This window comes from Mixophyes fleayi, chromosome 3 (assembly GCF_038048845.1).
Source record: "Mixophyes fleayi isolate aMixFle1 chromosome 3, aMixFle1.hap1, whole genome shotgun sequence".
Classification (NCBI taxonomy): Eukaryota; Metazoa; Chordata; class Amphibia; order Anura; family Limnodynastidae; genus Mixophyes; species Mixophyes fleayi.
Genome location: NC_134404.1, coordinates 8747556 through 8760259, shown reverse-complemented (window position 1 = coordinate 8760259; position 12704 = coordinate 8747556). Strand labels below are relative to the sequence as shown.

Genomic DNA, 12704 nt, shown 5'->3' with positions numbered 1-12704 from the left:
AACCGGAGCACCCGGAGGAAACCCACGCAAAGACGGGGAGAACATACAAACTTCACACAGATAAGGCCAGGGTTGGGAATTGAACTCATGACCCCAGTGCTGTGAGGCAGAAGTGCTAACCACTAGGCCACCGTGCTTCTCCTAATATAAAGTCCCTCACACATTTAGGACATGGGGTCCATATATTAAAGCTGTTCACAGACGTCATCTCCCAAAACCCCACTGGCGGTAACTTCCCCGCTTTGGAGGATTAACAAGTTTTGCGGCCAGAACACTGGTTCTGTGGCCGGCTTTCAGTTCCGCTGCGCATGTCATGTGACCGGCTTTCAGTTATGCTGCGCATATCATGTGACCGGCTTTCAGTTCCGCTGCGCATGTCATGTGACCGGCTTTCAGTAACTGCTTTCAGTTCCGCTGCGCATGTCATGTGACCGGCTTTCAGTTCCGCTGCGCATGTCATGTGACCGGCTTTCAGTAACTGCTTTCAGTTCCGCTGCGCATGTCATGTGACCGGCTTTCAGTTCCGCTGCGCATGTCATGTGGCCGGCTCGCGCTCATCCACACAGACTGGCCCGGGAACGTGGAAACTAAACCCTTGTCAGTCACTCTGGTACAGTATCGCAGAGATAGAGAATCTCATTTATTTATTTTCAATGGCCACGATAAAAGAAAAGTATTCTCATTGCCACAGACTGACAAGTAGGCTCCGGTGTCTTGATATGATGCCAAAAGGTCAAAAAGCCAAAGATGTTTTCATCACAGTTTCTTAGACAAAACAGATACCCACAAGGTGGATATTGTTCAAACATAAACGCAGCAGTTACTGCAGGTCTATCATTCAGCCGTTCATACACCGTAGTGGTGATTACAGTCTGTACTTGCTCTTTAAGTTCGCTGTGCGTCTGCAAGAAGATCTGTAAAACACTACAAAGGTCAGAGAGAAGCGGCTTACAGGAGAGAGGGGAAAGGTCAGCAGTGACTGTGCACAACGTGGATTTATCATGTTCTACTGATGGATTCCTTACATAACACACATTATATCTCATTAACAGGGATCTTTTATCCGTCATTCAGAAAGCTCTGACAACCAGACAGATAAGAGGTAAATAATTTCTGCTAATGGTGAGACTGTCAGTCACACAGACGTGATCACCGAGTGGTTTCTCTGGCGGTCACTGTGAGGAGCGCTGCTAAACAATTTCAATTAGAAAGGAAAGACACGGGCAGCGTGCAGGAAAATGTACACATTTAGATTCAGTAAGACTTACACATCTGCAACCGGGACAGGGAGCAGGTAACCAGTGACGCAGAGCACGGGGGGGGTCGAGTTGGGAGATATTTTGAGACAAGGAAAGAGGTTTAATTGGTGCAATTTTGTTACAAGCTTTGTATGTCCGTAAAAGTATTTCATATTGGATTCTGTGAACTACAGTCAACCAGTTACAGCCGACAGAGCAGAACAGCCGTAGAAGAGCATTCTTCAGATACAAATTGCAAAAGTCATTGCTGGAGGGAATGAGTGCAGCATACTGTGTGAGGTACATGCATGTCCTGGAGGGATTTCTGACATGTATGTAACTGAATGTGGGAAACAAAGGATAGGTCAGAGTCAAGGATGACATTTCGGGAGCGTGTGCAAGCGGTAGCTTGTTGTCAGAAACAGGTCAGGTAGGTAGCTCTGTAGGTATATTGAAAGCTGTCTATAGAAGCTGGATAGCAGAGTGTTTAAGAGACTGAGCTTGAGGTGGAGAGAGGACGTCCAAAAGGAAACATAAGAAAGACATCCTGTATCACAGGCCAACACAGATGAGCAGATAATATTGGGTCATCTGCATAGAAAGATACTGAAAAATCAAGAGGCGCTTATTAGTTTTGCACCAGCAGCGGTACAGGCAGAGACCAGCAGAGGACCTAGCACTGAGCCTTGTGGTGCTCCGACTGATTGAGTACACAGCGAGGACCAGGATGACCTGAGGCATCCAGCGTTTGTAAGAGAAGAGGGGTCAATGGTGTCAAATGCATCAAAGATCCAGGAGGATTAGAAACAAGTCAGGTCTATTAAGTTTAGCAGTGATGAAATCACTGCCCACGTTACCCAGTGTAGTCTGTGGAGGATACAACAGGCTGTGTGAGATACACTAGATGCTCAGCAATCCCAAGAGAACGTTTCCTTTAATACCGCGCAATAAACTACAATCCTGTCACTCAGGATTATTACAGCACTTTGAAAAACATCAAAGAAAGTTTTAAAGGATTCTGTACAGCAAACTAAGTAATAAAGATGATGATGACCTTGTTGTACAAGAGCCGACCTCCAGCTGCTCGTTCCCACAGCTTCTAATTCAATGTCCCTTGTATAAAAAGAGGGATTTTTTTTTTTTTTAAAGTGCTGAAGTCCAAAGTGCGACCAGTTTTATCTCTGTGGGTTCAGAGACTTCCACTGTTCTGGGGAATGTAAAGTATGAAATACTGCGTTAACATGACTTTCTGCACTGAAAGAATGAAGGATAAACCCTGTGACCCCCCCCCCCCCAGCCCTCTTACCCTCCTCCCTCCCCCCAGCCCTCTTACCCTCCTCCCTCCCCCCAGCCCTCTTACCCCCCTCCCTCCCCCCAGCCCTCTTACCCCCCTCCCTCCCCCCAGCCCTCTTACCCTCCTCCCCCCCCCCGCCCTCTTACCCTCCTCCCTCCCCCCCAGCCCTCTTACCCTCCCCCCCCCCCTCCAGCCCTCTTACCCTCCTCCCCCCCCTCCAGCCCTCTTACCCTCCCCCCTCCAGCCCTCTTACCCTCCAGCCCTCTTACCCTCCCCCCCCAGCCCTCTTACCCTCTCCCCCCCTCCAGCCCTCTTACCCTCTCCCCCCCTCCAGCCCTCTTACCCTCTCCCCCCCTCCAGCCCTCTTACCCTCCCACCCTCCCCCCCAGCCCTCTTACCCTCCCCCCCCAGCCCTCTTACCCTCCCCCCCCTCCAGCCCTCTTACCCTCCCCCCCCTCCATCCCTCTTACCCTCCCCCCCCAGCCCTCTTACCCTCCTGCCTCCCCCCCAGCCCTCTTACCCTCCTCCCCCCTCCAGCCCTCTTACCCTCCTCCCCCAGCCCTCTTACCCTCCTGCCTCCCCCCCAGCCCTCTTACCCTCCCCCCCCCTCCAGCCCTCTTACCCTCCCCCCCCCTCCAGCCCTCTTACCCTCCCCCCCTCTTACCCTCTCCCCCCCTCCAGCCCTCTTACCCTCCCCCCCCCTCCAGCCCTCTTACCCTCCCCCCCCCCTCCAGCCCTCTTACCCTCCCCCCCCCTCCAGCCCTCTTACCCTCCCCCCCCCCTCCAGCCCTCTTACCCCCCCCAACCCTCCTACCCTCTTACCCTCCCCCCCAGCCCTCTTACCCTCCCCCCCCCCAGCCCTCTTACCCTTCCCCCCCCCCTCCAGCCCTCTTACCCTCCCCCCCCCTCCAGCCCTCTTACCCTCCCCCCCCTCCAGCCCTCTTACCCCCCCCAACCCTCCTACCCTCCCCCCCCAACCCTCTTACCCCCCCCCCCTCTTACCCTCCCCCCCCCCAGCCCTCTTACCCTCCCCCCCCCAGCCCTCTTACCCTCCCCCCCCCCTCTTACCCTCCCCCCCCAGCCCTCTTACCCTCCCCCCCCCAGCCCTCTTACCCTCCCCCCCCCCCCAGCCCTCTTACCCTCCCCCCCCCCAGCCCTCTTACCCTCCCCCCCCCTCCAGCCCTCTTACCCTCCCCCCCCCCTCCAGCCCTCTTACCCTCCCCCCCCCCTCCAGCCCTCTTACCCTCCCCCCCCCCTCCAGCCCTCTTACCCCCCCCAACCCTCCTACCCTCTTACCCTCCCCCCCAGCCCTCTTACCCTCCCCCCCCAGCCCTCTTACCCTCCCCCCCCCCCCAGCCCTCTTACCCTCCCCCCCCCTCTTACCCTCCCCCCCCCAGCCCTCTTACCCTCCCCCCCCCCTCCAGCCCTCTTACCCTCCCCCCCCCTCCAGCCCTCTTACCCTCCCCCCCCCCTCCAGCCCTCTTACCCCCCCCAACCCTCCTACCCTCTTACCCTCCCCCCCCAGCCCTCTTACCCCCCCCCTCTTACCCTCCCCCCCCCCCAGCCCTCTTACCCTCCCCCCCCCTCTTACCCTCCCCCCCCCCCTCTTACCCTCCCCCCCCCAGCCCTCTTACCCTCCCCCCCCCCCCTCTTACCCTCCCCCCCCAGCCCTCTTACCCCCCCCCCCCCAGCCCTCTTACCCTCCCCCCCAGCCCTCTTACCCTCCCCCCCCCAGCCCTCTTACCCTCCCCCCCCCCAGCCCTCTTACCCTCCCCCCCCCCCAGCCCTCTTACCCTCCCCCCCCCCCAGCCCTCTTACCCTCCCCCCCCCCTCCAGCCCTCTTACCCCCCCCAACCCTCCTACCCTCTTACCCTCCCCCCCCAGCCCTCTTACCCTCCCCCCCCCCCAGCCCTCTTACCCTCCCCCCCCCCCAGCCCTCTTACCCTCCCCCCCCCCTCAGCCCTCTTACCCTCCCCCCCCCCTCTTACCCTCCCCCCCCCCCAGCCCTCTTACCCTCCCCATCATCAGAGCCAAAGGCCATGAGCCACCCTTCTCAACGGTAATTATTAAAGGCACAGTAAGAGGTGGATGATGGTTACATGGGAGTCACTGTACAGCTGTCAGTGTGTCGGTGAGTGCAGCCATCACACCCAGCACTCGTTACCCAGGTAGTATGAACACCATAGAGGTAACTGGAGCGTTGTAGTATTTACAGCATATGAAAGCAGAGGGGAAAGTGATGGGGTCATTAGAGATCCCTCTGGCTGGGACATGGAGTCACGCGGGTCCGGGGATCAATAATCCCAACGCCTGCGCAGTATCCAGGGAAGTCTCCCCCCACTGCGACTTGTCTGGGACACTGCGTGAGGAAATAACCACCCAGCAATCTTCTGAAGGAGCCTCTGAACAAGGGCGTTACTCCGTAATCCTACCACCCTGGAGAGGACACCGGGTTTTCGCTGCGTTTGAAGGTGGTGATATAAAGAGGGGGCACTTTCCGTCTAACTAATTTTAGCTATGAAAGAAACTCCCCCCCCCCCCCCCCCGTTAACTGCTTTGAGCTGCCCCATCTCCTGTACATGCCTGAGGAATCCCCGAAATGTGAGCCAGAAATACAGGTATATGTAGAAGAGAGATAATGGTGACTGACAGTGTGACCCTACATGCAGGAAGAGTCACTGCCTCTAACGAGGAGATCAGAGCAGTGAATCATTGCACTGACAACACCTCACTCACATAAGGTTCTTCTCCAACCTATAGGAGGATATATAGGCAAAAAGGACAGAGCCGTAACTTAAAATTTTAGCGCCTGGGGCGAGAAATAATGCCGTCCTCTAGCCTCAATTTTAACCAAATGAACCTAAAATACACATATACTGTGCTCGGCTTCAGCGTTGGTCCCTGGGCGGATGCCCCTATCACACAGTCCTAGTTACGGTCCTGAACGAGGATTCCTAACAGAGTGTGGATGTAACCCAAGGGGATATCTACAGGTCAGGGACTGCGCATCATCCATGCTGCATGTTCAGATACATGTCACCAACCACCTGCAATACTGCTGCATACAGATGGTCGCCGAGGGAGGCGTATGATTGGATGAGTATCACGTCGCTTTACTAAAAGTGACATGCGATACTCATCCAATCATTCGCCTCCATCGATAACGATGATACTCACTGTCTAGCGATGAGTATCACTAAACGCCCCCTTAGAGAGCTATGCGGACTGCTCATGAGTGCGAAGACCCTGGGATATTGGAGATATCAGTTGCGATGCCCTAATAATACATTTAAACGATCCTTAAATATGCACCTAGCCCCTGTAAGCTGCCTTGTTCAGGGTATTTAATGAAAGAACGCTGTGCACGTAGTGGGGGCATAGTACTATGTGCTACAGGATGGACGGAGCCGGCAGATACTTCCTGGGGGCAGCAGGACAATGGCAGACCTCGATCCCATGGAGACGCTGTGTAATGTGTCACAGACATCCTACCGGTGCCGACGCCGTCTCTGCCAGCGGCAACATCTGGATACTACAATTGCTCAGGCCCCGTAAGGGTGGGGATGGGGGCGTGATAATAGGATAATAGGTTTGGAAACAAATCATACTGCAGCTATCAGGTCACAAGCACTGAGCCCTGACACTTAATGGCAGTCTGGGTATGTGTTAGTACCCAACACCCACCGCCCAGGGGTATGGGAAGAGCCCTCGTGCCATCAGCACAGCGAGATACTACAGGTCCCAGCATACCCAGACTGCCAATAAGTGTCCAGGCTCAGTGCTTGGGCCCCTAGTGCTGGTAACACACAAATAAGCGTCTTTTTTTTGTTTACATATCTGTTTTTTTGGGGGGTTACATGTATTACCATTTCAAATATAATGCGTTATGATGGTCTATGTTACAGCCTGTCTACATTGTACATGGCAACCTGTAGACATTTTCACTCCCAATCCAATATATATATATATATATATATATATATATATATATATATATATATATATATATATATATATATATATAATCTCTCATCAGATCCCTGTGTATAACAATCAGGTGTTACCAGCAGCAATCTTTTGTATTCTAATGTCATTTAATTGTTTTAAAAGTATTCTGAGCCAAGTATTATTTACATATACAAAGAACATAACAATATAACAATGCTCTCCCATCTCTTCTCCATAAACAAATATTTTCTCACCCAACATAAACATCACATGCAAACCACCGGGCTGATCGTTCATTCCAGTAACGTTTACTTAGATGATTTACCCCATTTATAGTTTTATTTGCATTCCGGTCCTTATTGAGAGCAGAGACAGATCTTCCCCCAGCGCTGACGAGAATGAAGAGGCAGCCACATAACTTTATGCTTTGGGACTCTCACCGCGGAGAAGAGTTTAGCAGTTTCTAAAGTTTGTCGGTTGTGTCCACACAACACAAGTCTCATAGTTGAGGTTTTACGGAAACATTTTCTGTCTATAAAGATAAATCCCCAATACAGAGCTGTTATCCTGCCAGCACAATTGTTTCACACACTGTTCTAAACCTATAGGACCTGGTTCAATAAGGAGCGTGATTGTTAGATAACTTGCCAGAACCGTATCCAACCATCACGCTCCTTATTCAACCATTTCCTCTACATTTACCACCCTGTAGGTGATGGTTAGATGCGTTGCCAGAACCTGACCATACGCCAGAGAACGCAGCAACCTACAACGCATCTTAGAGTACAAAGGACCCTTATTACAGCCTATTATGTCATATATGGAACGGGGGAGGGGGATGGACGTATGCACGTAGTTAATGTACAGTAAGGACGCGCTAAGCTCCAGTGCACGCAGCAGCGTCAGACTCAAGCACTGGGCCTGTCTAACGTACGTGGTTTCATATCACTGGCACCAGCTACAGGTCAGGTGTAAGTACTGATCACTGGTGATGACGGCTGTGTATACAGCTAGGATATGTGTCTGCAATCTGCAGCAACTGGAAACAATGTATTTTATGTACAGTAGACATTAATAACATCCTAATGTATTTTATGGAGAAAAAAAAAGCATCAGACCAGCAGGGGAGAGAGGTGCACATCTAAAATCTGCATTCAGAGAGAAATTACTGCACTTTCTACTGCAGATATGTAATATTGGCAGAATTATGCCCCATAATAGCGTTTCCACAACATCCACTGAACGTAACCCTGACCTGTTATCTGAATGACGGGGCCGGAACTCCTCACCTAAAGCGCTATGGACTGACTGCAGTCCCTGCTTTTCTGTCCGCACCCCATCTGCTATGCAGGGAAGGGGGGGGAGGGGGTATTATACGGAGGGGGATTCATCCACTTTAAATGAAAGTCATAAGAGGAACTTGCCTGAACTGAAGACACTGGAGATAAAGTTGGGATCATATAGACAATGTTTTCCTATACACAGACTGTCCTGCATCTTAAGATCTGTCGCAACGTATAAACAGCGGCCTTCTCACCTCTTTGTCCGTTTTACCCAGTTTATTTATTAGTTTACTATGTTTGTCCCCTATTGTAAAGCTCTACGGAATATGTTGGCGCTATATAAATAAATGATGATGATGATGATGGGTGGAGTTACACAGAAAATACTGATCTGTCCGACATGTAAAGTGGAGCGCTGCAGGCAGCAGGTAAGGAGTTAAACAGCGCAGGGCTGAAGTATGTGGTCAGGTGATGCAGTAAGCAGCTCCCAGAGGATTACATTTATAATGACAAGTTAATTAGATTTTGCACAAAACATTTCTAGCACCAGACCCTACACACGGGGCTTATGGAGGCGACACGGTTTAATCAGAGTACTCTGACTTTCCTTAATATGAAGGAAGTTGTTGCATTACTCAAATGTCCAAGTCAGTAGAACCCGATAAAACTGTGCCACCCACATGCCAAACGCCCAGATAGGTCAAAGCCTTGACTGGCGCTGGTTTTGTACTTGGCAAAAAAAAAAAAAAACAAACAAACAAAAAAATCTGCCTGAAAATACATTATTCGAATGTAGAAGTCTCCTTCAATAGTACCCATAATCCTCTGCTCTCCCCTATTCAGTATATAGCACCCAGTCTATAGGTCCGCACTGTCCTATCGGATCTCCCAGTTCATGGATCTCTAATTTACCCATAATGCCCTGCTCTCCCCTATTCAGTATATAGCACCCAGTCTATAGGTCCGCACTGTCCTATCGGATCTCCCAGTTCTCTAATTTACCCACTTACAGAGGTCGACGTTCACCTCATAATACACAGAGAGGCCTCAGTGAGTCAGAACACGTCTGGTGATAGAAACGTAAGAGTTGTGGGAGAGAATATAGAAATCATTAAATCTAAAGAACAGTGGAAGCTCTATAAGCAGGAGACTTATAAGTGGCAGAGGAAACAAGTCCCGGGAGGGCAGTGAATCAAATTCATAGTTGCCAATTCTGCTTATAACAAGCGGAATTGGGCTTTTTGCTTTTGCTGGTCGCAGGTTTTTGGGATTTTTACGAAATATGTGTCAGAACCTCCATTTTACTTCCTTCCCAGCTATTTCCTCCCTTCCACCTCGTCCTCCTTCCTAAATGGACACGTCGTGTGTCAATCACGCAAACACCCGCCCGTCCCCTAATGGCTGAAAGTCATGCGAGAAAAGATGGAAGCGTGATGGTTAGATACGTTGCCAGACCCTGACCATACGCCACAGAACGCAGCAACCTACAACGCATCTTAGAGTACAAAGGACCCTTATTACAGCCTATTATGTCATATATGGAACGGGGGAGGGGGGTGGACGTATGCACGTAATGTACAGTAAGGACGCGCCAAGCTCCAGCGCACGCAGCAGCGTCAGACTCAAGCACTGGTCCTGTCTAACGTACGTGGTTTCATATCACTGGCACCAGCTACAGGTCAGGTGTAAGTGCTGATCACTAGTGATGACAGCTGTGTATACAGCTAGAACATGTGTCTGCAATCTGCAGCAACTGCCTCTTGTGCTTATAAATTCAGAGTACAAATTAGTGGTGAAGAAAAGGACGGTCTGGTTCTTAATATATGATTTTTGTCTAGTCTATGTATGCACAATACTGTGTTATTGTCAATAGGATATATTGAAGTCTCAACACAAAAGTGGAAGCAGTTAAACTTAATAGAATAGGAATCACTTTTATACTTTTCTAATTGACAATGAAAACAAATACATCTGTAGCTGTCACTATATCTCAAACTGAGCTTGTAATTCCTAAGGCCAAATAAAACTCAGTGTGGCAGAAACTCTATCCTCAGATTGTCTGTTGCACAATATCATCAACATTCATCATCAACATTTATTTATATAGCGCCAGCAACTTCCGTAGCGCTTTATATATCTGTAGTCTCACTTAATATTAGACATTCTTGTGTAGAAAATAATTTATTGTATCAGAGTGGTTTTGATCATGTGATTGGTGTTTTGTTTATTATCTGTAATGCTCAGGACTTTTGGGCTTTCCCTTAATTTTGACTGTTTGAAAATATACACAGTAGGTAATGCCCACCCTCAACTGAAATGTGTGCATGGGGGAAACACGAGAATAAAATCTTATATTTACATAACTGTTTTTAATAGTCTTCATCTTACAAAAACATCACCTTGAATATTTATGAAAATTCTAATAAACTTCAAGAGCCAATGTATGCGGAGAAATATCATTATAGAGACACTGAAGACAGATTGTAGAAATCTTTCTATGTATTTAATAATGAACAATGTACTTTAGTTTTCACTACAACACCCCTGTCCCCTGTAAATTGAGCTTTTTTTGGGGCTTCTAGGTATTGGTTTGGGCTTGTTTTTCATTTCAGAGTTTGCAGGATAATGTGATTATTTGAATCAGATTGTGCAATGTTTAACGGAAGCTCACCTTACATCACCCTATATAGGAGTCATAGGGGATGTCCTGGAGAAACCTCAGCAACGGACGGACCCTTCGCTCCCAGAAATAAAACCTGTGCAGATTAAACATTGACGATTACACAAGATATGGAGCGAAGGTAATAAAAGTCCTCATCCTGAATGACATAGTCAGATATTTACACCACCGCAGGACTAACACAATATATCACACATTTATACACTCACCAGTCACCACACACTGGGGGTAAGGAGGATATTAACTCATTTTCCACAGCCTTAAGCAATGAAACCATGGCCTGGATATTGTATGTGTGTGAAGGACACACTCTAATCCCAATTTATCAAGGACTCTGATTATAATTTGTGAGATAACGTTGGAGAAAAACAACAACATCCCCAGCCGGAGGGCAGGATAACCCACATAATGCCCATTGTCCCAGTAAGATAGGGGCTCCTGACCTCAGGTATTATCACAGTGTAGTACTGCGAATACTGCTACACAGCTGTACACCAACATACATGTGTCACATCACTGCTACACAACATACAATATCAGTGTGCACTCTGTATGTAAACACTGCACACACTTGTCACAGAGGTCAGTCTGTGCACTGCATGCTAGAGAGAGGGGAGAACCATGCAACATACAATGTTACACATGGCGCAAATAATATGCAATAAACTAGAGTCTGAGTGATACTGGCTGCATACAGCGTGGTACAATATGACACATACATGTGCTCAGTACATGACAGTTACATACCATGATGAGTGATACTGGTTTATACCCATACAGCATGGTGCAGTATGACACATACATGTAATATGACACATACATGTGCTCAGTGTATATAGTACATGACAGTCACACAGGTTATACACATACATGGTACAATATGACACATACATGTGCTCAGTACCTTACAGTTACATACCATGATGAGTGATACTGGTTTATACCCATACAGCATGGTGCGGTATGACACATACATGTAATATGACACATACATTGTCCAGTATGACACATACATGTAATATGACACATACATGTAATATGACACATACATGTAATATGACACATACATGTGCTCAGTGTATATAGTACATGACAGTCACACAGGTTATACACATACATGGTACAATATGACACATACATGTGCTCAGTACATGACAGTTACATACCATGATGAGTGATACTGGTTTATACCCATACAGCATGGTGCAGTATGACACATACATGTAATATGACACATACATGTGCTCAGTGTATATAGTACATGACAGTCACACAGGTTATACACATACATGGTACAATATGACACATACATGTGCTCAGTACCTTACAGTTACATACCATGATGAGTGATACTGGTTTATACCCATACAGCATGGTGCGGTATGACACATACATGTAATATGACACATACATTGTCCAGTATGACACATACATGTAATATGACACATACATGTAATATGACACATACATGTGCTCAGTGTATATAGTACATGACAGTCACACAGGTTATACACATACATGGTACAATATGACACATACATGTGCTCAGTACATGACAGTTACATACCATGATGAGTGATACTGGTTTATACCCATACAGCATGGTGCAGTATGACACATACATGTGCTCAGTGTGTACATTATATGACAGTCACACACTATGATGAGTGACACAGAGTATTACACAACACCAATGGGCTGTAGAACTACAGGTCCCAGCATGCTGTACATACCCTGCACGTGGAGGCTCCTGTGGCTCCCCGGGGCCCCGTCCTCAGCTCTCTCTCTCCCCCTCACACAAGGACGAGCTCTGGCTCCGTCTCCATGACAGAGCCCCGGGGGGCGGGGACATGTCACTCTGACAACCAATCACAGCCCGGCGCCGAGGACACGCTCCCTGGAACCACAATAAAATGTGATAAGGCCTGCGCATGCGCGAGTCCAGCACAGCAGCCAGGTGTCCGGCAGCCAATGGCAGAGCTCCGCCGCCAACACACTATGTCAGGGGAGGAACGGCGGGAGACTGACAGACGGCGGTGCGCATGCGCAGGCTTTGATGTGAAGCAATAGGGCGCCATCTTTGTAAGGGAGCAGGGTGGCTGCTGGGTCTCAGTGAAGTCGTGTTAGGTCCAGTAATGATAATACCGGAATGATTGGCGCAGCCAGGAGACCACCGAGCCCCCCGGCTCTCATAGAGAGGACGGCACGTGTGTCTGACACACCCCTTGTCTTACTAAGCCACGCCCCCTTCCGTCAGGCCA

At 48.9% G+C, this 12704-nt stretch overlaps 1 protein-coding gene across 3 annotated transcripts in view; it reads right to left on the bottom strand.

Moving 5' to 3' along the window:
- The window catches only part of SLC5A6 (solute carrier family 5 member 6), a 29485-nt gene extending 17174 nt beyond the window's left edge, over positions 1-12311 (bottom strand). For 2 of the 3 annotated variants that reach the window (XM_075201064.1, XM_075201066.1), the window contains exon 1: positions 12177-12311. The gene's annotated coding sequence lies outside the window, so the exon portion shown is untranslated. Of the gene's footprint in view, positions 1-10434; positions 10520-12176 lie in introns of all 3 variants that reach the window. The other variant, XM_075201065.1, reaches the window with a different exon arrangement.
- Positions 12312-12704: the final 393 nt, after the last annotated feature.